General features: G+C 43.2%; 1 protein-coding gene across 4 annotated transcripts in view; it reads left to right on the forward strand.

Moving 5' to 3' along the window:
• LOC114883075 (mucin-5AC) overlaps window positions 1–26,264 on the forward strand; it is a 180,384-nt gene that overhangs the window by 112,300 nt on the left and 41,820 nt on the right. For all 4 annotated transcript variants that reach the window (XM_029200443.2, XM_029200444.2, XM_029200475.2 and 1 more), the window contains one exon: window positions 5,184–5,297. The gene's annotated coding sequence lies outside the window, so the exon portion shown is untranslated. The remainder of the gene's footprint in view (window positions 1–5,183; window positions 5,298–26,264) is intronic.

A 26,264-nucleotide genomic window follows, 5' to 3' on the forward strand; every position in this document is an offset into this window, starting at 1 on the left:
CGACCGCGCCGGAGCCAATCCATGCCAGAAACCGCCGCGCGATGCCTGTTCAACGACGCTCCAAAATTATACTGGAAATTATCATCGGAACGGGCGCGTAGAAGGCCTCGGTAAATCCCGCTGTCGAACGAGCGTCCAACTAAAAGTCATTTTATTAACGGTATGTTACACGTTATTTATTGAACCAGATGAATCCGCTCTGCTGATCCTTTCAGCACAGTCACACACGGAATGTTTCGAAAGGAGAAAGTCTTCATTTTCTTAACTCCATTCGCCCTCGTTTGTTCCTACAATTTTTCGCGTTCCCTAAAATGGCGCTTATAAACAACAGCTGCGATAAAAATGATCGAGCCAGAGATAGCGGGAAGATCCAATAGGATCGGCGAAGAAGCCGCGTTAGAACGGTATTCTTTATTTCGACGATTTCTCGCGGGGAATTATAACGGCGTATCACGAAACGCTATTATACAACGAAGGAAATAGCTATGCAAATAGAACGAGGAACGGCGTCGCTTTGAATTGTGCACGAGGAAACGAAGCGGAGGAGTTTTCAAGGCTGTCGCGACGATTTATCGAGACTCTCGATCGATCGACAAGTTGTTGCTCGAGGTATCATTGAACGCTGTTGTACGTCCCGTGCAACGACAGAAGTGTTGCTGCCTTCGATTTAGAATTGAAATTTGATGGAAACCTTAGTTGGATCACTCGTTGAACTAAGAGCGAAGTGGAATTCTGTGATACGGGTAAAATTTTTGCTAGTTTCTTAACGATACAAATGGTTTAATTATCGCGCAGACGTTAGGTTGTTTAATGTCTGGATCCTCTCGCTAATTGCCGCGAGCGGCGAGTGCCGTTTCACTCGTCCACTTGGCATCGTTCATCTCGCTCTTGGTCTCGCTGAAAACGAGGACTTTGCGCGGACTTAACTCGACGATAACGAACCGCGCGTCGCTCGAGAGTTCGTCGATGGCGCGGCGTTAATTGGTCGCAGCCGAAAGCGACAGCAGGGACCAACGACTAAAGCTTCCTTTCCACCGGATACACGCCATCGTCATCTTACAATTTACAATTTACATTTACCGCGACGATCCTCTTGCGAGTCGAGGCTGGTATTCGCGGGGCAAACGCGATTCTGGCCTTCCCGAGCGAAATTCAATTGGCCAACTTCCGTTGAATCGTTCAACGGAACGGAACGACGAAACTTGCCAATAGACTGCGCGTGAACTCGTTTCTTTTTTTTTTTTAGTAGAAATTCAAACACAAAATTTTATATTTTATTAATGTCATCTAGAGTTTCTGGGTCAATTTTGAACAGTATTAGTATCCTGATAACACGATATTCTCTGTGTATCTGTTTCCACGATAATGAAAGAGAACGTATATATTCATTTCTGCTGCAAGTAGATTAACAAAAAGTCACATTTATTCTCTGTCCATTTACCAGAAAATTCCTTTTAAATTACTATAATAGAGAGTCAGAACGGAGGATGAAGTATATTCGATGAAAAATCGTGGCACGAATAAAATCCTTCCGTTACCCGTTTATCGTTCGATGTTTCGCGTGCCGATTCATGGATCCGAAGCACCGATTAGCCGAATCCGTAATACGTTTTCGTGATCGACGATAACCATTTCGGCGTACGTTCTGCCGCGGCTCTGCGAATCTCGAATGATAAATCGAGCGCGAAAGGAAAGACGAAAGGGAGAACGAGGGCTCGTGCTGATCGATCGTTCGCGAGTGGAACTCGAAGCGTAGGAAAAGGAGGGCTAAAGGCAGCCATGACCGTTTTCTTTTCTGCGCCTGACCTCTGCCCCCTGACCTATTTCCTCCTTCTTTCATCCTTCCATCTTCCTATTTTTCCCGCCTCCGTTCCAACCCTTCTTTCTGGTATCGGACCTTAAACAATCGTTAATACGATATCGTTAACACGTTCGTTTACATTGTAGAGTGTTTACAAACAACTCGCTGGAAACTGACCCTCGCGCAGTATATAAATGCAAATCTAACTTATATTCTAGGTCAGTGTTACCGGTGTTGTTATTACACATCCCACCCTGAGTTTATTTGCATTGCGAAGCAATGCTCCTTTCAACGACCGTAGAAACTTTCATTTTTTTCTTTCTTCTTCGACCACGAAACGTGCTTCGGCCGAGCGTTTACCGGCCACAAGGGGCCGTTCAAATAATTCTTCGCGTAAAGACAATGAAGATTACGCTGTGGTAATAATCCTGCTTGGTTACTCGTTTCTAGACCGTAATCAGCAACAACCAGGTCGGACACGGGGAGAAAGTAGTTGCGGCCGTTTATCGTCCGGCCTCGAGCTGCTTGGAATGTCCGGGACTACTTAGTAATCGACCTTAACTAACAGTTACTGGCAAGCCATGTTACATGAACGTTCAACGCGAAACTCTGATAATAATTCCAGGTATATAATATGGAAGTGAAAAATTGCAATTTTTTTGATACTTTCGAGAGGGAAGAAAATATAAACACATGTAGCCAGCTGATTCCTATCGGAGAGTTTAGATCACGTTCGTAGTTTCCGGGAACACGTGTTACCACGATGCCGAGCACGATTCCTGGCGATCGGTTGCGTCGAGACGCGGATCGAAGCGTATTTCAGCGTGACAAAAGTTTCGCGGACGAAGATGAATAGTAGAAAGTTTGTCGAACGCTCGGGGTATACGCTCGCCGTCTATGCGAGACACCGTTCGGAATTGGAAATGAAGATTTACAGTTATTTATGGAACAGTTATAAATCATTCTTCGATAGCTTGTAATTTGGTCTGGGAAAGTCTGATCGTTAGGAAATATGTTTAGTATATTCACAGAAATTTGGAAAAAATTAAGAATTTTAGTAATTTCATTTCAATAATCCAAGTATCAAGTTAATCAAAATTATATGATTTCTTATTAATAATCTTACAGTATAGATCGAGGATATTAAGAAGTAAATTAAATTCAGTGCCAGGTAATTTCCACCATTTTCCAAGACATCGATCACGGGACTCACCGAGTCACCGTGAAACCTTAAAAACGTATTCAACATCGAGACGATTCTCCCGATTCGTCATTATTACATATCCCCTTTCATGGTTGTCATTTTTAACAGAGAGAAACGATTAATTTCCCGCCGGAAAATTGCAGGGTAAAAACGGAAGACAGTTACGAAACTATTAACCCTTCGCGAATCTTGTAGAAGTCCTTTTCAGTGAAACGATTAAAACCATCTCACCGACGTATTCTCGAAATTTTTACGACCTTCATCCACTATGAATTTCTCTATTCTCTCATGTTCTTGATACTTGAAAGTTCGGCTTTAAGGGCGATATCAGGGAGCCCGTACACGGTAAGTTAACATCTCGAAAAGTTTCGAACTCCTGGAACATTTTACGTCATCGTCGCTCGTATATTCATCGTCGACGAGCATCTGCGTCAGCTGGAGTGTAGATTTTATTACGTCGAATGTCCGCTCGTTAGATCTTTAGGTGACTCATTTTCTGGGAAAAAAGAGGGGTCAGTTTCCTTAATAGTTTGGTACTTAGCTCTTTCGACCTGACACCGTCAGAATGAAAGAATCCAATTATTCTAATTACAATCAATGAAATCATAATCTAATATTGCAAATATTTTTCAAGTATTCAATTCGCAAAATCCCGGGGTTAGTTGGCGATAAAAGGGTCGACGTTCCGTGCCATTTAACGTCATTCTTCTACAGTGATGACCCATCAAGTCGACAAGATGAAAATCTTCACCCCCGAAGATTGACGGTTTTTATTCGGTTCAGGGCTTATCGCAACCTTTCGACAATCATCCCTTGCTCCGTTTCGTCCCTTTCCCTTTCTCACCCTCTTCATCTCTCTTTCTCTGCGTCGGTGCCTGCGTTGATGCGGATTCGCCCCTCGTTGTCGGACGAAGACAAAACGTTCGGACATAAATAATTTATCTGGGAAGCAAGCTTCGCCGATGCATTAAATATGAAATCCAATATAAACTTTTTCCCGCAGCGGCGAACAAACTCACCCTTTCTCCGCCCGTTACATGGCCTCGTGCGCAAACACGAACTCGTGTAACACCGCGCTCGCTGACTTGCGTTCTCGAATAAAGCGTTAATTGTTATCGGTGATTAATCACGTTTCACCGATGGAAAATATCGCCGTTGGAGGGCTGATGGAAATATTTCACGCGATACAGAATGCGTTACTCAGCGATTCGAATACGTCGGCCTGTAAATACGAATCGATATTGAACACACGTTAATGTTTAATCCAGATTTTATTTTTCAAAGATCCAAGATTGCGTTCGAGTAACTGAAGAGTTGATAAAAGATCGCGAGCTTCGTGTTTGCTCCTCGGTACAGAAAATTGGTAAAAATGTTATACAGCTATTGGAACTATTTCCGAAGATTCTGTTCGATCCTTTACGCTACGTTGGCTACCGAAATTGACGTCACTGGCTATGTATTTGTGCTCGTTTTTCCTTGCTTCCTGCACGTAACCAAGGCCGGACGAGAGTAAAACGCATATCGACGTTGAATCGCAGAACGCTGCTCGAATACCGATGCGCCCCGAGCCTCGTGGTCTGGGCGCAACTCTCTCGTCCATCAATGCTCACCCAACTGCGTTCATTTTTCTTTTTTCTTTCTCTTCGTTTTTTTTTTTTTTTGCTTTTTTCAATATCAAACTTCCCAGCCCGTGTGCAGAAGCGACATCGTAATATAAAAAAGCTCTGCTCGACCGCCGTGAATTTCAAAGCGAACCTCGAGTATTTACATCCGATAGAAAATCCTCGATACCAGAAAGAATATTAATAATTTAACTTTTCGTGGACCCAATGGACACTGCATCCAGCGCATTTAATAAATATTGACTCGTCATTGTATTTGACAATGTTCGGAATGCAAAGGATTCTCCCTTGGGTTTAGAATTAGCTCGCTGTTTGTAATTCTGTAGGAACGAAGCTAGCGGATAATTTAAATATCTATTCTGTCGCGGGGAAATTAATACTCGTTGCGAAAATATTTGTTGTTACATCTCATTTTATTATCTTGTACATTTTAAGGTCTCATAAAAGGTGATGCAAATTTCGCAATATTCTCGGAAGAACGAATGCGAGGCCGGTTACGCGACTTCGACATTCTCGACGGCGTAAAACTCATTTCGCTTATTTCTCGCTTTTTCAGGATGCAGAGACAAAGCCGGAGTAGCTCGGAGGTGGAGGTTGCGCTTATGCGCCCCGTAAGCACGGCTGGCTAATAGCACCACGGCCCATCCCTGACACCCTGCAGCCACACCAGGTAGGATCCTCTTTTCACCGACTTTTATGTTTGTCTTTTATGCATCACCCGTTTCCATATGCGTCGTTTTACGCGCTGGCTTTACAGCAAATATTCCCTCCTCGCACCTTTGACAGCAGACAAAGATGAAAATCGTTTCAGAACACACGGTTGTGTTATTACATTCCCTGATCAACGGACGATCGTGCTTTTCCACTGGAAATTAAGATAACAGAATTAAAGTTCGATCGAACATAGAAGCTTCGATTTCTGTCGGAACGAAGAATATTAGCGAGACGAGATTCGGCCGATAGGAAAGGGGTCGTGGTCGCACTAAATATTCGAAACGGTCGGAATTTCAGATTCATGAATATCACAGGCAGCGTATGAATTAGTGGAGGGAAGAAGGAGGAGATGGGAGTTTAATCGGGAGAACGGGACGTTTCGTACTTGATATCGGCTAGGAAGGGAAACGCAAGCGCAAACGTTCCACGTGGCTTTGCTTGAAATTACAACGTGGCTCGTTCCGTTCCGTTCCTTCGGGGGCCACAAATCGTTCCCGGACCATCTACATCTCTTTCTCTCTTTCGATCGCCATCGATCCGCTCCACCGCCGAGCCTTTCAATTACCGTAATTTTCGTTATAAATTTATTTCCCTGTAAAAGCGTTTTATTATACAGTACGAACGATTTAGCGAAGGCACCGATTTTGCTCGTTTCTCCTTCGCATCGAGTTCGTAAATTCTCTTCGACGGTCCGAGGTGAGAGAGGAGCATCGTTGCATCCAGAGAAGAGATACTTTAAAACGAGCAATCACCTTGATGCTGGCCGATTTTATTACGTGAAATTTCTGCTTCAGCTTGTGTAAATAAATTTTCAGCTTCTTCTTGATACTCTCTCGCAGGATCTCGCAGCTTCTTAAATCGTGTTACACAACGAAGAGTGAACTTCCCTTTCTTTCAAGTGAAAATCGCTAAGATCTCTCCCCTCTTGGAGGGTGAAATATTCCCATATAGGATAGCCTGTTTACGGTAATAGTCGGCTCGTCGATTTACAGTAATTTTACACGCGCCTAATTAGCAATTCCGATCGAGCCGCCCCACCTTTTCGTAACCGGTTCGACCGGCCGATAATCTACCTGAATCGTCGTCCCACGCACGTGTTGCTGCGTGTACGTGAACACACCGGTCCCGGGACGTGGCAGGAACGATCGCGGGATAAAATGAAACGGAATAGAATAAAGTCTTTATTCTCGTCTGGAAGGAGAGCCGCTCGACGAGGAACGAGGGACGTGAGCGTATAAAAGGTTATTTCAAACGTAAATAGGTGGTAAGCGAGTGGAGGATGACGGTGGGCAGAGAGAAAGAGTAAAACGTCAGCTGGAAGTGAGAGGAACGAATGAAGACAACGAAATAATACAGGAAAACTGGGATTACGGGAATACTTTGTTTATAAGACAAACAACGGTGAAGAGCGTGTATCATATATAATATATCTTTTTTTTTCAAAGAAATGTAATTCCATCAAAAGCCGTCCGACTGTGTTATTTCGACGATTAAACTGTTAATTTACCAATGTACGTAGAGAGAAGAGAAAAAAGAATAGGTCAGAAACTTTAGTTGAGAAAAGGTTTTCAAAAGCTGCCACCTGTATTCGGAAGAAGTTCTCGTGGTTTCTTATGGACGTTTAGAATCTACATCGGTCATTTGCCAGTTAAATGTCCATCTCGCTGAGAAATTCAGGTGAACGTGAACTAGGAGCAAACTTGACCGGGCTCGAAGTGGTCCTTTTTACGATCCCGTTCCGCTGAGTCCGTGGGATCATAATGTCCCGGGCAGGGATGACCCGAGCAAATACATTCAAACGCTAGATAAACTTTTATACGGAAGCTTTTTGAAACGTTTGATCACGCTTCCGGATTTTATATAGCCGACCGTAAACGCAAGAATGTCGTGCGAGTGTGAATTCGTAAGGGCTTGTGTTAATTAACGATTGGATAATGAGAAGAAAAATTTTAAATTATCGTTCCCTCAATTTTTCATTTAAAATCAATGGAAAACGTGAATCGAGGAACCGGTTGAAAATGAAAAAAAAAAAAAAAAAAAAAATAAAAGAATAGGAAAAAGAATGTCCCGGTTGGAGGGCAGAAGCGGTCGACTTATTGCTAGAGTTTCCGAGCAATTTCGCACATGCCACGTATGTACGTTGTTCCTCGAATGCGAGAAGTGGCGAGAAGAAGAACGCGAGGCCGTGCAAACTTGGCGACCTTTCAAGCCGGAATTCCGAGTGTCTCTGTCTGCCAGCTAGGGGCTTAAACGATGGTACGACGGTCCTCTGTTCCCTCGTATCCAGAAAGGCGAGCGCGAATCCCCAAGGGGTGGCAACCGACTTCCGAATTCGTGACACGAAAACGACGAACCAGCTCCTCGTTCGCCACCTTTCTCCCGCTGAAATTCCCGCACGGAGGCGGCGAAATACGGGCCCGTTCCGCGGCCGCTCGTTTAACGGCTGGATTTCGAGCGGAAGAGAAGGAGCCGAGAAATACCTTAATGGGACGTCTCATACGAAACATAAATTTCTTTCAAACTACGATGAAAAGTGTTGGAACACTTTAAATATCTTTGGAGAACATCAACTCACAACTCTTCTATTAACCCTTTCTGCTATGATTTTTTTGATAGTTGCTTCGAATTAAGAAAATTAAAATATCATGTATAGGCATTTAACGAGCCTTGACTGGGCAAATTATAATTAGAATTTTACTAAAAATTCTAAGTTGGGTTAAGAGAAGGAAAATTGAATTCTAATAGAACCTAATACTTCTCCGAAGAAAATTTCATCCGACCATCGTCGACTTAAATTTTGAGACGTTACTTTTCCGCATTTCCAGTAACGAGGACAAATACTTTGCAAGATTTTCATGCATCTCGACAGTGCACCTCCGAAGAAAATTCTGATCCAGCCGAGGAGTTTCCGTCGTTATTTTCCAAGATTGACCGATAAAGTTTCGCCGTGTTGAGGGAAACGTGCGAGCAAGGTTGGTAGCATTTTTCTCGCGGTACACAGAATAAATTTATTCGCCGTTTCATCGTCGCTAAAGCTCGCCCGTCACCGAAACCATAGTCGAAGTGGCCTGGTGTGCAACGATAGGTAAAACCAATCGTCGATCCTTCCCATTCATTCTCGCGTCGTCTTTTCATCTTCGCTTGTGTCGAGGAATACCTTTGTCCTTTGTTGGAACATCGATACGAGTATTTGCGGACGTCGATATCGAACGGTGATCAAGTACGCGGCGCGTACGACCCGTGAATACTAACGTGCTCGCTCTTGTGACGTTTCACGAGAGCGATGTATGTAGTCGCGTGTAACGGCATCCCGTGTCTTTATTAGCGACGAGCTGGAATTTATTGAGCAACGTAGGCAGAATTTATAGCGCGATAATCTAATATTTCTACGCTACCAGTTTTTCGCTTCTTCGTTCTTAGAAACGCGTCATCGAAAATTTTTATTTCTTGAGAATTTCACCACTTAATTTATTACTTAACATTGTTAGGGATTTTCGGGTATAAACCGTGTCTAATACCTTCTTTATCAAACATGGCTCACAATAGAGACTCGATGAACAAAGTGTTAACAGACCATCGAGCATTAAACAGATCGAACATTAGGACGTGTCTGATTTCAGAAGAGGTCCTTTGTAACGCGTTTCACTGGTTTGTCACTGCACGGTTCGTATCAGGTGGCAACGTCAGGTTTAAGCTCCGTTTCGAGAGAACGACTGGAAAGAGGAACGACAACTAGGGAGAGATAGAGGGGAAAAGGAGAGAGTGTAGAACCCTCTCCTTATGAATATTCAATCACCTTCCAGCTTGATTTCGCAACAACGTCCTTACTCGTTACAGGAACTTTCTCAACGCTCGACACTCTTGATAATCATTCTTTTTTTTTATTTTCTAAATAAACAAGTATAATCTAATCTCCCTTCGAGATTAATCAGCAGTTTCTTTGATTGCTCGAATGAGGTTGCTTCTTTTCATTGCAAATTCCGATAAGAACGATTGCGATTTTTCATATCCCGCAATAACTGTGATAGTGGTAACTTAACAGGTAATAAAATGGTTAATTGCCTTATTTATTACACGAACAGATGGAAAACGATTCGGTTAACAGATTAACGGTCGTTCGTCACGATTGTTATTGGCGATACCGAGCTCTCATCTATAAATCGTTTCCTCGCCGCGCTCGATTGGCACGTACCTTATTACCATGCATTTTCCAGAGGGGAAAAACGAACGGCTGCAGCTGACGCTCTGGCTCAGACCACGCTGCAAGATGTACAAAAAAAGAAAACTTTCCGCTCGTAGTTTTCGATAGGATTAAAATTTGCGAAACTAGCTTTCGCGGTTCATGAATAATTTCCACGCCGACCCGGTCTTCTTTGACGCGTCCCGACGACGAAACGAGCTGGATGGGAAACACGGAAACAGAGGAACAATGGGGGATTAAGGTTGATAGAAATGTTCCACGGAATTTGTAACAATTTTGATAATTGCTTTCATAAGCGTTATTTCGATACTCGTGGAAAAGGACTGTTTGAAACTTTCCAAAGGAAGTTTGTCCAAATTTCAATTTTAATTATAATTAAATAAATTTTTAATTAGGTCAATGAACGATGCGCTTCGATTACTTTGCGTGCAAAGACGCCATTAATCACTGATATTTGCTTTCTTTTTTTTTCTTTGAACTGCTATCTCGAGCGTCGATGTATCAACGTTAACAAACGCGTTTGTCATTTCTGTTCGATGGAGCGTCGCGACGCGGCGAATCCCTTTAAACAACGCAGTCGCAATTTCCGCGTTACGCGAAATTCCGATTACAAATTCGCGTCCCGCAGGGATATTGCGCCGAGCGTCGAGCCGGATAATAAATTTTATAGGTCGTCGTTGGCCGCTAACGAGCTGGCCGCGCGCACGCGAACGTATAATGGACATTCGCTGCTAATCCAGCGACGAATCGATGAACGTACGATAACTCGAACGCTCGTTGCACGAACGCGGCAGCTGGTCTGTCGCGGTTAGAAGCGGCTGTCACGGTTATCGATGATGCATTTGCCACGGTAAATACGGGTACGTGTCGTTGACACGCGGTAATTATTTACGCCGTCGAATCTGTAAATAGTTTGCCGGACTTCATCGTTTCTACGATCGGTTTTCATCGCGGTTACATTCCTGTCCGGTTTATCATTCAATTCCCCATTCGTGTTTCGTCGTACAGGCAAGAACACAGGGATTGTCGCTAATTAAGGCGATTATCTCTTTGCGGCTTTCCGTCGAGTTTCATTCAACCTCTGCCTTTCGTTCGTATGCGAAATTCGCTTCTAATTTCCGGTTAAATCGACAGTGAAATTCATGACCGTTTAACGGAAAGCACAAACGATACAACGCAACATGTTGTTTATACTATCCATAGAGAGTAGATACGATAGGCTGAAATAATTTTCTAATCAGAAATCGTAATACAGTATTTATCTTTATTGATATAGAGAATTTGTACAATAATTTCAGTCGTCAGTCGTGTTTCGGAAGCGGGCCGCGCCGGTTGTACTGCAGCAGGCTCGTGTTTATTTACGTCGGTTGCTCGCGACAAAGCGATCCGGATAGCTCGTAAATCTATCGAATAAGTAATAACGAGAAGGTCCCGGTCGATGGAACTACACGTGAAACCGGTGACGAGCGTTCCACATCTGTCCGCGTTGACTGACCGAGACGGGTAATTGACTAGCAGCTCTTTCCCGGCTGATCCCTCGCTCGTCGCTCCACTCTTTGCTCTCGTTTCACCGCGAAACGGTTCGATAAAGAAGACGAATCGTTTTCCCCTCTTTTCCGAGTTACATTTTTGCGGAACGCGTGCCGCCTAACATTCGCGCGAGTGTTTTTGCTCGGAATTAAATAGACAACACCTGTTCATCGATTACCATGCATCAGGACGCGGAAAAGAAAAGTAAGTGAAAATTCGTGTTATTTCAGGCTATCGAATTTCGATCTACCTTATCTTTTATTCGATAGAACGTTTACCGCGTGTTTGTTATTGTTCTCTGCGGTCGAAGGACATTTCAGAGCAGCTGATTAACGAGAGATTCGGCTTCCTGTTAATTTTGAACTATGCGGCAGAGAAATGCGAATAGCAGCGTATATCCTGAACATCCATTACGGTTAACCCTATAATGGAGGGGTGAGCGCCGTCACGACTGTTCGTCGATCCTAACGATAACGCCTCCCCCTTGCCGCAAATTAAGCACCGCTCGAGGGTTGCTTCTCCGAAGGATAAACCATCGTAAAAATCACTGTCGAATCACGGGAACGTATCGGACGCTTCGAAATCAGGATTTAGGCAAATTAACGCTTGAAAATTGGCTGAGTTTGATGAATCGTGAGAATCATAGATCTTAATCATCAAATTCTTTTTTCTTAGAATTCTCAATAGTTATTCCCCTATTGTTTTTCTTGATTTTTAATAAGGAATCTTTCGAAGATTTCCTCGAAAGATCGAACGAAGCATGTTTCGTTCGCGGAAACGACGCGACGGGCCGCGAGTCGAAGCAATTAGTCTAGTCGGGCGTAATGAATTTACCTCGGAAAACTGATGATCGAATTAAACGTCGCTGGTAGATCGTTAGCAACGAGAGGTTAATCGAGGGTATTAACGAGCGGCCAGCAACCGGGAACCGCATGAATGCGCGTTAGCTCGTTGCGCATACGCGCGAGTCTGCAATCCCGGTAAATGGGACGCACGTGTTTCTGCCAGTCTCGCGCCAATTCCGAAGTAGGCGAAGCTCTTTCGTTTCCTCTTCAACGCTACCGATCGTCGCTTCTCTTTCCAACTTCCGAGCAGGCGGGAAAACGCTGTTCCATTCGCGGAGAAATCGGCGGGAAAACCGGTTCCCTTGAAATTAACCATGCATTGGATCAAACTGCACTAATAATTATATAATAAAAATTTCATGTACCCATTTAACGCGATAAGCAAATGAAATTTTGTTTTCTGTTTCTTTTTAACATTTTTATTACTACATTTCCTGTTAACCATTTCAAATATTTTTTTCTCCAGTTACTCTGTTCTTTTCGAAAAATAGCGTGTAGCCTTGAGCAATCTACCAACAGATGCATTCTACCGCATTCGAATTCTGAATTTTGCAGAAACCTATGAATTTTACATGCAACATCCACCACGGTTTCATTCTGTGAACTCGTTGTAACCTTGCTACATTGCTAACTCGCGTACAACAACGCAGAATATTGAACACGCAGATATTAAAACGCGCTGTTATCCGAAATTTTTTTTTATCAGTTTTTCAAAAATTCTGTCTATTGTATCAGTCAGTATTTGTTCAATATTGAATTCTTCTTTTTTTCTTGTTTTCAATATTGTATCTCGAACAGTAGTTATTTCTTTTTCGTCGAAAAGGTTGATTTTTCTCTGCTTTCTCCGCGAGAACGTGTGCAGTCCGACCACGAAGACGAAATGGAATGAAATTTAATACGTATCTCGACGGAGGCGGAAACGGAAGCTCCACTACGGTAGAAACAATGAAATTTTAACTTTCCCGGCTACTTCGCTCAAATTCCATCCGGTGCACGCGCGAAACCATCGCCAACACACTTTTCGATGTACAAACAATATTTGCCGGCTTGTTTTCGGTTGCGAGTACGGTAACGAACCCGCTCGACGGGGAAAATTAATTATCGAATGTACGCTTATTTCTCGCTACAACGTCAAACCTATCGTATGCTAATTTCGTTCCACTTAGAACGCTGCAACCGGGCGATTTCACTCGGCTATCAAACTTTGGAAAGCTACAAAAACTAATAAGAGAAAGATTCGAAAAATTCTTTTTCATTTTTTCGTACATTTTCGCTTGCGAATAATTTGTAGCCAGTGGAACGCGATGCTTAAATTAAACGGAAATCAAACAGTGGGGAAACGCGATACACGCGGACCAATTAAACAGTCTGTCTCTGGGAACGAGATACCATGGATTAATTTATTTTCCAAACTAATTCGTAGTAACATTAAGTTCCAATTAAGGGGATTACGGTTGCACCGCGTCGCTCATAATTATTTATTGTTCCACTCCGGTCGGCTAATTTCTGTCAATTAAATCCATGTTGGTGGGCGTTTCGCAAAGCGTTCGAAAGTCGTAGCTTCGTTTCCGAGATAGGTATCTACAAGGGATAAAGTAGTGGTAACCAGGGAAAGAGTCTTTGTGCCGGCCCAGAGGACGACAAGTGTCCGCAGAACTGCGGGAAGGCCGGACCGAGGCGAATGAATATTCACAGGCCGCTTTAGCGGTGCAACGATTTGAATTTATACGCGTGCTCCGGATTATTCCTTTCCTAAACTCTCGTTTCAACCGAGCCCGAAATTTCTGCCTCCAACGAGAACGAATTGCGGCTACGAGAGTAACTCGGTGGAATTCCGTCCGAACTGAATTCGCGAAATAATAATCACGCGCTATTTTTATCGAATACCTTTGACAGGAAGTCGATGCAATCAGGCAGGGGACTTGTCGTTAGGTCGGCAACTTGGAAACAAATTCGTCCGAATATTTCTCGTCGAGGCGATTCATTAAAAAACCGAGAATACGAGGGGGAGAGGGGTTGAAAGTTTTCGCAAGTTTCGCTTGGAGAGCAGTCCGCGTCGAATAGGAAAGTTTGGAAACGCCGGCGTCGAGATTTTCCCTCTCTTTCACTCTTATCCCGGCTCGTTTCTCTTGCCCGTTCGAAGGAAAATAAGACGTCGAAACGCCCTACGGTCCGAGAAGGGTAGCTTACCCAGTTTCCCGAGCGATCCTTAATGCGAACTTCATTAAAGATTTCTCCCTGCCGCCGGTTGGATCTCTTGAACTTCTATTCATATAGATTTAAGGCTCGTTCGAAGATTTGTCGTGCAAACATTTGCCTCATTCTTCAAATGCGCCATCTCCTCGAACTTTTATAATCACCGATTTCAATGGAATTCCTTCTCAAAGGATCAGCAGAAAGTTATTCTCTTTCTCTCTCGTAGATAACGTTCATCCTTTCTTCGCTAACCGACTCGAAATCGATAGTTATCTGATTTTGGTTTTATAAAAACTAACGGAGCGTGTTCTAAATCAATTGCACAGATTTTTCAAAATTTCAACTCGTCTACTATAGAAAAATAAGAAACTTCCTCGCGAAATTCTTTCTATTATCGAATCGTCTCATTCTGTTTGCGAAAACAAAGTCAGTCGATCAATTCCGAGACTCCGTACGATGTTTCTTCGAAGAAACTGGGATAGGAGAAAAGTTTTCGAAGACTGGCTAGTTTCGACTGGATTCTTACGTCAACCTAATTCTACGACGATTTCAATCATCTACCATCCCCCGTGCGCAGCGTGAAAGGGGGTGCGACAAGCCACCGGTTTCTTTGACTTGCGAATTATTAAATCGACTGCGACGTTGGCCGACGTCGAGGCGGTCTTTAAACATGTATCAATGCTCGTGCAGCCGAGAAGAATTGGAACAGAGAAGCGCAAGGAAATTCGAGGGAATTTTCGAACGACCGGATTTCAAGCCCGATAAGTTTCCCCTTTACTACCCCATTGTCCTGCTTTCTATCGTGTAACTCGATTGTTTGAATAAGTGAAGGAAAATTGATCTTCTTTGAAATAATTAACACGATCGTTTCGTTTGAAACAACGTTCATTTGCGAATGGTTTCTCTGATTTTGAAGAACGATAGTTGCGAACCTTTTACTTAGATAATTTTGTTTCCATTGCATTGTACCTCGTAGTTTTATAATATTCTTTTGTAGGAGATGGTTGAGATACATTCCGGTATCTCTTCGCTTTGAAACCTCGCGTCGGCCCTCAATTTTCTTCGAGTCTCCTACGACAGGATCGTTAGCGAAATTCTTTTCAACCCCTCTGTTTGTAAATCCTCGCGAGGGTTGCTATGTTGTTCTCATCGATTTTCGTTTCACCCACGGAATACAGTTTTCACGAGTTGATCGTGGAACACAGACCGTTTTATTCTTTTTTTCTTTTTTTCTTTTTCAATACAATCGATGGAACGTGAGAGAAACTTCAGACGTATCTTTTTTATTATTGAGAAGTTTTCAACGTTCGAAGTATCGCGTGTAAAAAAATTGTTCGAGTAAGATTACTCGATGATATTAAATTTATGTTGGGTCACGATAACGCGAAAGGTACATAAAGCAATTTATTCAGCTTCGATTCACGTAGTTGAATACACGAATTCATTTTTTCGCACTTCTGACCCTTTTCTTCCATTGCATAATTCTTATGCTCGATCTTGAACAAACTTTCGCCCTCCTCTCGGCCCATTCAACCCCTCCCTTCCCTTCGTCTTCGTTGTCGACCTTCCGTCTGGCCTGTTATCGAACGAGCCGAACTTCTCGGCGAACTTTATAAGCGGGGTCATTCTGGATAACGAATTTTCATGCTTTCCGACCTGCCTTTCCTCCTTTTATTCTCCTCTTATCCCCTTTGTTCTCTCCATCTTTCCGTTTCTCGAATCTTTACGATTCCATTTCTGGTTAAACTGTAATCGAGCGAACAATTTCCAACTTTGTATTCGCGTTTAAGAAACTCCTTTCGATCCCAGATTTTTCATTCTCAATTTGCTTTTCATTATACCGTTCAATTTTCAATTCCTTCTATTTCTTTGTAACGATACCCGTTAAATATGGAACATCGATTAAACATTTCACAGTTTCGATGCAAATATTCTAATTTAATTTTTATACTGAAATTTTCTTTGTACCATTAACGATCGAAATTGTCTACAAAGGAACAATTATAATAAGAAATCTCTATCCGGGATCCTCGAATTCGCTCGAACGCGATAATAAAATTTCAATCAGTGTCGACTTACGCCTGTCCGTTGACGGGATTTTAATATTCCACTAGGATGCCGGGAATTCCCTTCTTTCTCGATCGTTCCGTCAATTATAATCGAGTTGGAAAGTTGTCGAGGCATTGGTAGAGAACGGAAGGGAGGAAGCCGCGATTCTTCGCCGGTGTCTGGCATCGAGCCGATTACCACGGCAATTCCTCGCGGATTTAGTTTCCCTCGGCTTAATTACATATCGGTAAGCCGATCGCCGGCTAACGATGTTTACCGGCTTTCAGTGAACTTGGAAACTGCAAGCTCGGGAGGCCGGAAGTCGAGGATCGGGCTTTAGCATCGCGGAAACGCTCTTTAACGGGTTACAGTTCCGATTCGCGAGTCGCTCTTTCGCTCTGAACTCTCGCTGTTCCGTTTGTTTTACGCTACCCTCCTTTCGTATTTCACCCGTCAACCCTGCTACTTTCCGCTTCTGTACCGCGTTGTCCTCGTGGAAGCACGTCGAGCGTGATTTAAATCGCTTGCGCGAACAAACGTTTTGTTTAAATAAACGTCGCTGTTTTAGAAGGAAACGCGGAAGGTCCATTAGATGGTAAATAAAAATACTGTTTAATTTACAATATACAGTTGTATTTTGAACGATCGTGTAATCCTGGAGACAGAAATCAAAGAACGGTTATTGCGAGATGGCATTCGAGCAAAGGGTGCGACAGCCATTTCACCGCCTCGTTGTTTTCCCCTTTCGATTCGACGAAAATGAAAAGTAGGGAAAACGGAGGATATAACAGTCCTAAGAGTTTCGTCCCGAGTCGATGTTTAATATTTAAACGGTCCTGAAACGTAGCGCTAAATATTTAGATTTCTAGCCCCTTTTCTCGGCGCAAGGAAAGCTGACATTTTACCTTCAACTCTCCGTTTTTCCTCCTTCTTTCTCCTTCTGCTTCTCGCGGTACTCGTTTGTGGTTCTTAATGAAATTGCTAGGTAGAATAGTATCTCTCTTTTTCGCTTTTACGCGTCCACCGTGTCCCTACTCTCTTTCTTTCCTCCGTCCTCTCAGGTCTGTTTATTTTTTACGTTATAGCCGTTTCAGAGAACCTCCCCTAACGTTGTTCCTCTGTTGTCCTTTTAGAATCCGACGAAAGTAGTGCTCTCCTCGTAATATCCTTTCGTGAAAACCGTGTTTTCGACGGTAACGCGGTTCCTCTAATTTGCATAGCCGTGAAGCCACTAAATCTACGTTTAGCCTTTCATCAAGCGACGCGTTATGCTCTTTGAAGTGTCCACCGGTTTGCAAAATAAACGCAATGTCAGTTTCACCCTTCTCTTTTACCCTGGCCGATTTCGAATTTACATCGTTTTACGATATAGGTAATCGATGGCGAATTAAATGTATCGAAGTCGATGGAACGTATCAGGATATCTCAAGATTCGATGCAAAGCATAGTAACGGTAGATTACAAGGGAAGAAGCTTCATGGCAATTCTGGAAGCTTGTGTATTCCGTGGAGATGATGGTGCATAGATTAGGAGCAATTACGTTGTTTCGAAACGGTGTTTCGTCCCGGCATCGTTCCCCGGGGAATTTCATTCGCGGCAACGGACTCTTCGAGTAATATGACTGCAATTCCGTGCGACTTGGTCCTCTCGCGACGAAATAATTCGGGGACGAACGTCATTCTTAATTACGGAACCAGGCTGGTACTTTGCCAGCGCTTAATTATCGTCAGCCGTGCGAACCGTTCTCCTCGACTCGTTACGATGTTAACACTTTGAATGCAAACCGGAAATTCTTGCTTATCTCTTATTTATCGACCAGCATGTTATTTCGCTTCGAGGGATTAAAGTCGTCTTTTAGTAACGAAAGGGTTAATTTAATTTGATGTAGATTCTTTAAAATTCAGCAGACGCGTTGGAAATTCGTAATCGAGCGAAAGTTAGAGTCTTCGAAACGTTCTCTCTTCTTGGTCCGCGTTCAGTATTCAGGAGTGCTTCTAGATCCATCCACCGGTCGGGCGAGAAATCAAACGGACTCGGTAACATCGTAATGCTCCGTTTTACATAATTACCGTCCGATTCTGAAATATGTAAATTCAACGAGCGGTTATCGCGACGTCGGCGCCGACACGGAAGGTTATACGGGGAACGCTTGCACAACGTTCAAAACACACCGTGCGACGCTATTTAATATTTAGCAGGTCATTATGAATCAATCGGATAGCAAAGAGATCTCTCGAGTAATCCTGTATTCTATCCTACAGATATCCAGCGTGATACGCAGCTTGATTAGACGCGATTACGTCGTTCGCCGACGGTACTTCGAATTTCTCCCGGCATTCCCTTGCAGATTCCTTTCGTCCCTCGATCCTGAACCGCAAATACCTAACCGCTAGTATCTCTTTGTTTATTACTCGTCGGATCATGGAAAGTGATTTACGGCATTCCGTTTATTCTCTTATATAATCGAATATTGTGCTGTAATGATTCTTCGATAAAGTTGGTGAGAATTTGAAAAATTGCAAAAATCATAATCAGTGTTCGTAATCAAATCTTACGCAACATCGTAGATTACAGAATTTCCATTTTATAAATTTTCTTTGTAACGAAGGATGGAAAGATCGGACGTTTGAGTAGGGCGGAGGGATGGATCGGTCCCAAGGGGTGAGGAGCGTGGATGATTGGCGGTAAAAGGGAAAACCGATCGATGAACGGCGCATAAAGGATTACGCGAGGACGAACGGTAATTAAGTCGGCCTGGCCGACGGGGAAACATGCTGAATCGTAGTGGATCGGAGCGGTGATCAATCGTAAACGCGAGTCGACGAGTGGAGGTAGTCAGGACGTGAGTCACGATCGATGTGGAAAGCTCGCCAGCCCGCTTTCGTCTCTCGAAGGTCTCGAGCGGGACGATAATAATTCCGCCAGCACGTTTCCTCGTGTCACGAGCCGAGCCGCGAGCGAATTCTGCGTCTCGCATTCGGAATTCGCTTTCTCGGTCGACCTGGATTTTCCCACGGACAGGTTTACCAGGAATCTGGGTCTCCAGCCGATAAACTCGTTATTCGCGGTCGACGTGTCTCGTCCTCGGTGAATATCGATCGCATTACCGTGGAAGGACCCAGCCTGGTTATCGGTAATTCGGTGACCCCCTCGGCACGCGCGCCTACTCCACGCCTCCGACATTTCTATCGGGTGTCGTTAAACGCATATGCATCGTGAAAATTACAATTTTCCATTTTCCATGTGGGAGGAAATTGAAAAATCTTTCAGTCATTTTACAATCGTTTATTCGAGCGACAAGTATTGATATATGGTACAATAAGAGGTCATTCACTTTTGGCCCTTTTCCTAGAGCAGGTACCTGCGAACGCGCGATCAGCTGTTTAAAGAGGGTACTTAAAGCCTCCAAAATTGAACTCCTAATTTTCGATCTTCATAAAGCCTTTAAAACAAATCTCTATTTTATAATAAATAAATGTACCATTCGATGAATCTAGTATGATAAACTGAAACGTATGATAACAAGAATACCGATATACCAATGGTTGTCAAATTACAGCAGATTAGGATTTCAATGGAGTTGGGTGCTTTGTTTCGTTCCTTTGTGTCGAGGACCTTCGAGTGCACCAAGGAAGAACCTTAAAGGTAATTGAAATGGTTGTTTCGATTATTGGTCTCGTGCCTTCGAATTGTTAGTCCATATCGATAGATATCTGTTCCTCTTTGCTAAAGTACGGTTCTTCTGTCGAAAGACCTACTAGCCCATTGCTTGCCAATTTTATTGGACACTTCCCTTTTCTTTCGCTCCGATTGGTCGGACACTTTAAACCCCATGGGTAGATTCTTTTTACCTGGGATGCCTTTACTCTGTGAGTCACGTTTACCGTCCGGTAAGAAACAACTCAATTGGTGTCCAGCTTTTACCTTTTGCACGTCGCACGAATTTAATTGTCCTCCGTCAGTTGACGAACTATGTGCCATCGTATACGTGTTCATAAGTGGCGAGTTTACGTGCGCGTGAAACGTGTTGTGTTCAGTGATGTTTAAGTAACTTGTTTGAAGTTCGTACAATAGCTGCCCTTTGGCTGTTCCAATTCCGTTCCAGACGGTGAGTTAAATTTTTGATACATTCCAAATGGATAGTTTATAGTTGAATAATTAAAAATAACCCGTCCGAAAAGTTTTAAATTATTTGCGCCCGATAATATTCTGCGAAAATGTTTCGCAGTAATTTATGCAGTAAATAAAAGGGGAAACGTTGAATTTTACAGGCTATTAACATTCAATTTTTGCACGCGTTAGATCGATACGTTGTTGTCACGGAACGTACGGTACAGGCGAAAAACAGCGGGAATTTTTTGGATGAAAGCAAATTGAATGGCAGTTACTCGCATTTTAACGCGCATACCTATGCAATCGCGTTTATTGACGGCCGGGTTAATTTCAACGAAGCGGCTGTTTTAACGCGTCGTTCAAACACGGTGTTCCTATTAATTAAAGCGGATATTTTTAAATCCTCATTGTTTGTTTCTGACACAGCTTGATAACGCGACTGTTTTTTAAAAATCTTTCCCGATCTCTGCGACATCGCGCGAAATCACGAACGTTGCATATTTAAGGGTAATTCTGCGTCTCGTAGAACACGCTGTATAAACGAAAGTAATTTTGTCCGTTAATAATTTCGCGAGCATTTAAATGCAAATGAGCGACACTATTGAAGTTGTTGCAAAGTAATCCTGAATGAAATTGGAATTATTTCAGTAACGTTGTCGTTTGATGTCAAAGACATACAAATTCCGTTTACACGTCTGTTAATTGTTCTTACATTTTCTGTATGCGCGTAATTAATCTTAAACCAACATTTTCTTTTAACACATAGGGAAATGATGAAAGCTTAAAAATACAAGAAATCACACACGTCGGAGTGAAACGTAAAAAAGATTCAATTAAACTGAAAAAGATCTGCTAAGCGAGAAGTGTTAATCGGTTCGCGTTGCTAATCCTTTTCAAGAACAAACCCATGGCCCGTGACGGGTGGAGGCGATGCTCAAATTAACAAGATCATCATCCCCGTTCGGCCATAAATCCGTGAACAAGCGTGCCACGAGGGCGAACGTTGAGCGTGCACGTGCTTGTACGCGTGTATCCGTGTACGATGGGAGCTCTAAGTAATTACGTTAGCCGGCGAATTAATTAACCGACAGGCGACGGTTATCGATGCCGTTCGAAGGCGCCGAATAGCCGACCGACTATCGATCCTCCCCTCCTTCGATCGAGAGGACACGCTAGAAGCGTCTTCGATAAAGGATCCGAAGGATCATCGATCGCGGATCATTCACTGTCATCGAGCAACCGCGTCGACCGTCCTCCATTATCCGCCTAATTATCGACGATAATTATGTCCTTCGAACGATCGAAGCCTTTTGATCGAGTTGCTAAGCGAGCGTTAATGTTAATATTAATATTGTCATCGATAAAGTTTCATGCACCTGTGTGGGTGTGTGTCTGTGAAGGATAAAGAGGTGCACGTGCAACTGGTTGCTGCAATTGGGACGTGGAGGCTATTCGTTGTTTGTTTCCCTTTCGTTACGCGATAATTATTAGGAGAATACGTATAATGAATCATGAAAGTGATAGTATCTAGCAGTTTTTTAATTTATACCATTAAAACTGATTTGAAGAGTACGTTCTGATGTTTATATTGATGGAAGTAGTTATACGATTAATTAAGACTTAAAATAAAAATGTAAAATTTCTTTGATAATAATGCCAAGGATTTTACTATAATATCAGATGTCTCGAAATGATGTCAATACTTATCTATAAAGTTAATACTATTATATGGATTAGTGTACCGATTTAGTTGGGTAGTTGCAGGTGAATAGATGACCCGAATAGCGTTCAGGTTCCTAGATAGGGTTCCTAGAATTCCTAAGCGGCCAGTCATCTGGCTGCTAATGAGCACAAGCTCGATATAGCTTCGCTTCGTGTCGCTGACGAGGCTACAATTAGTGTTTCCTGGCTGATACAGTGTGAAAAATGATTGCAACTATCAGCTTGTTCTTTCTAAAATTGTACAATGTCTAATTAACGTTGCCGATTGTCTGAATTGCAACACCTCCGAAGATACGTCTTTCTTTCCGTATTACAAAAACACTCGACAAGTCATTTTTCATTTTCGGATAGATCAATGTGAATCGGATCGAGATTTTGATTTTCTGCTTTCGCGAGTTTCCAACCGATTTCACGACACCGTATCGTGTCTCGTTCACGGTGGTTCGAAAATGAAATTCAAAGAAGCAATTCAGACGATGTTTCGTGATTTATCCGATGCTCCAAGTGGCGCGACCCCTATCTCGGATCTGCAAGACGAACTTCTCGAGGCGTAACGGTGAAGGTTGCATCCGACTGAAAAGCAGAAATGATCCGCTCCTCCTGTTTCCTCGGAGCAAGAAAATAAGGATGGTCCGCATCTGCAGCGTCGAGGAAAATACCGGCTGAATGGAAAAGCCGGAGCATCGATCCTTGCCATTCCCGTTTTAAAGATAAAACCATCTTCCCCGTCTCTTCCCAAGAATTGCATTCGCGCGAGTCGTATTACTTCTTGCATTTCGCGATCGCTTTTTCGTGCCAGCTGGAAATCACACGTTTATACGTTCTTCTATCAGAATAATACAATGTATACCGATACTCTTTGTCGTTAGTTACAAATCGACAGGTGTAAATCATTAATGCGAAGAGATTTCGAATTTATTCCGTCCTCGGTGTTCAGGAATAGAAGTTGCGATGCTTTTCCGGGGATTACCTCGTTGAACGTCTTCCGTGTATATATTTAACCATTACCGATGGAAAGGTATTGGAAGTTTCCAACAAACTGTCGGAGTCAGCTTGGAAAGTTGGTGCACGAATTTAATTATAGCAGTTCATAGCGAGTTGATCGGCTATTGGAATCTCTTCCGAGTGGAAGGGTGCTTTCCGTGGTGATACAAACACAATCGCAAACGTCTCTCGGTTCTCGATCGATTTTATCCGACGTGTGATCCCCGCGATACGATCTCGCGCAATTCGTAATGGAATTTCTAGCTCCAACCATGACCGACTTCGATCGGTGTCTTTAAGGTAGAAGATCGTTTAGAATGCTTGACTGATTACGAGCGATTTCAGTGCCGGCAGAAATTTACGACACTGCCGTAGCTCGGGGACAAAGTAGACCAACGGACCGAACAGATTCCATTTTACCACCGACGAGTTTCCAATTAAATTTCAAACGTGCCACCACCCTGTCGCCACGGCCTTGTTGCAAACTTGACTAACTTCCAAGATTTAACACCTTCGAGAAACCTCGGAATCTACCTTCAACATTTCACCGGTCTGATTGTTTACGTGAACAGCAGCATGTTCCAAAATGAACGATAGTGGTAATTGTTCTTTTCTTTTTTTTTTTTTTAATTAAAAAGAAACGAGTGAAATTAGGAAGGTTAAATGGTATCGATTAGAAGGAACATTCTTTTTTGCACTCTCTCTATTTTAATTGATTCTACCGATTATGTATTTCGCCCGGAGCTCGATCGAATTCCGGACGGAAATTTAAGGGCGGTCTGAATAATTTCAATCCGGAATTGTCCGCCGTTCTTAATTAGATCCAGTCGGATAGTTTAATTGCTCGATACTAGCCGGAAAGCGTCGTTAGAGGAAGCTCTATTTACGATACTTTCGGACCACCTGTTACCGGCTACGAAATATCTCTGTCTCTTGTGCAATCGCGACGGCAAGCAAGTTCGTACGTTCCTCGCGTTGTCGATTAACGACAATCACGAGCAGATTACTTTCCAACATTTCGTTACAATTTCAAGCTGACGCGTAATTGCATCGAGCTTTTAAAACTGTTCTCAAACACTGGAGAATTGGTTGAATTCACGTCGATAAATTGAAGCTAAAAGAGGAGTAAGAGGATAGGTTTATATCTTAATAAGTGCACCGTTGATTTAATAGGTTTGCAAGATAAACTATTTAATTCTTTCTATAATTGTTAAACGATTTGAGAACGGAACAGATTAACATTTACCGGAAGGGATGAAAGCATGAAATATCGTGGTAATCCAGTCGACGGGTAACGAGCGCGGTAAACATAGGATACTTTGCTCGCACGAATGTTGTTTTTCTTCGTCGACGAGCAGAAGGCTGCTGGATAAAGCTGTAATACGTTTTTCGAAACGTCGTATTGCACGAGTCGTCTCGACTCTGCTACGGTATCCGTGGACAAAGAGAAGAGAAGAAAGGGAAGGGGGATGGAATGGGTAGAGTAGACGGGGGTTGGACGAGATATTGCCGGTGCCAAGACGCCGGATGTGTAAGCTCGCGAACCACCGGAGAAAAATACTGCGATGACGGTATACGACTTTATTTCATCCCTCTTTCGCCCGTAGCGATACACCGTGCCACGACCAGCCCTGAAACTAAGGGTATTTTCATCTCTGCCCTCCTGGAAACATTTGCTTCCGATCCGGGAAAAACCTCCTCTCCGTTTTCTCTCGAGCCGGTGAAAAGCGTATAAATCCGAACCGATACTTCGGCATGCATCGAACTACCCTTACATTTGACCGCGCTGACAAGCGATAGGAAATAAATTTTCAAATTTTTCCACGATTACACGTAGCATTTTAAAGGACCGTTTCTTCCACGTTCACTCGGTCCAATTGTCTTCAATCTTGGACGCGTGGAAAAAAAGTTGCTTTATTATCTCTTACGAGGAGTCGGAGTCGTAAGACTTTTCTTTGGACGAATGAAAATCGGCCTGGTTCGCTGTCGGGGTGAAAGAGAGCCGACAATTTCGTCTAGGGACATCTCCCATGTTTCTCGACACAGACTTGTCAGGCGTTACAAGCAGCTGCCTCTTGTTTCACTCCCAACCAAGAGATTCCTCTCTGAACCTCGCTTTCATTTCGACGATTCTGGTCGGTGATTTGTAAACTCTCCACGCTGCCGGGACGTTTACGAATATTCTGAGATTGAAAAGCTTGAAACGTAGCGGGGATCCGAGTCGAAAGCGATTTGTTGAAGGATCAACGTTCAACTACAGAATTGATAAGAGGATCGTAAGAAGGATCATCTTAATTGAAATTCAGTAGAATCTTTTCTTTCTTTTCAGAATCTTTTCAACATTTATATTACCCAGCTCGAAAGTTGAGCGATTTTATTAAAATTCTAATTTACTTGTTGGTTAACATTTAAATGAAATTCTTTGTCGCGTCGCGTAGATAGATGTTTTTCAGTGTAGATCAGCTTTCCACGAAGCCGAGGTCAGACAGAGAGGCGGACCTCCGGAGAAGAACGCAATCAGTTGCATAACGCGTGGACGAACGCGACGGTTCTATGAATATTGCATAGACACGCGTGTCCGTCGAAGCATGGATGTCCGATTTAATTGTAAAATATTGCGCCGGTATGCTCGGTTTCATTGATATTCCGTCGATCGACGCGTTATCGAGCAAGCATTGCTACCATACCGCGGTTGTTTCGTTTCATCTGTTATTCGAGCCGTTAGCCATTCGCTTCATAGCAATTGGAAAACGCCAATTCCTAGCTTGCAGACTATTATAATTCGAAATCGCATCGCAAGATCATAACTGAGATTCCTCTCGGTTCGAATTAAAAGGTGTTACGTGCACTTTTTAAAAAAAAATTCTTATCGTGCAGTCGCGTCACGTCGAATATAATTTCTGACGCGAATGGAAAAGAAGCGAGTTGATTTGGAATTCTGTTTATGTCCGGATGCAAGGATCTCGTGGCGGAACGATTGACGGAACGAGAAGCCGCGCCCCCGACACGCCAGTTACGACCTTGCCCTGATTGTAACTGCTCGTGCTTTCCAAGCTCTCCTCTTCTCCACTCCTTCGCAGACACTCCAGCACGTTCTCATTTCACGCTTCAACAGCACGCCATGCCCGATTCCTCGCATGCGGCCTTTTCTATTCTCCTATCTGCCCGATTACAATCGTCCCCGACGACTTTTTTCCGCCACTCGGTCAATCGAGCGAAAATGTGTCCCCGTTGTCGAAACTCGTTCGCTTCGACATGCTCGTTCTTGTAATTCGCGGTGTTT

Source organism: Osmia bicornis, chromosome 2 (genome assembly GCF_907164935.1).
Source record: "Osmia bicornis bicornis chromosome 2, iOsmBic2.1, whole genome shotgun sequence".
Classification (NCBI taxonomy): domain Eukaryota; kingdom Metazoa; phylum Arthropoda; class Insecta; order Hymenoptera; family Megachilidae; genus Osmia; species Osmia bicornis.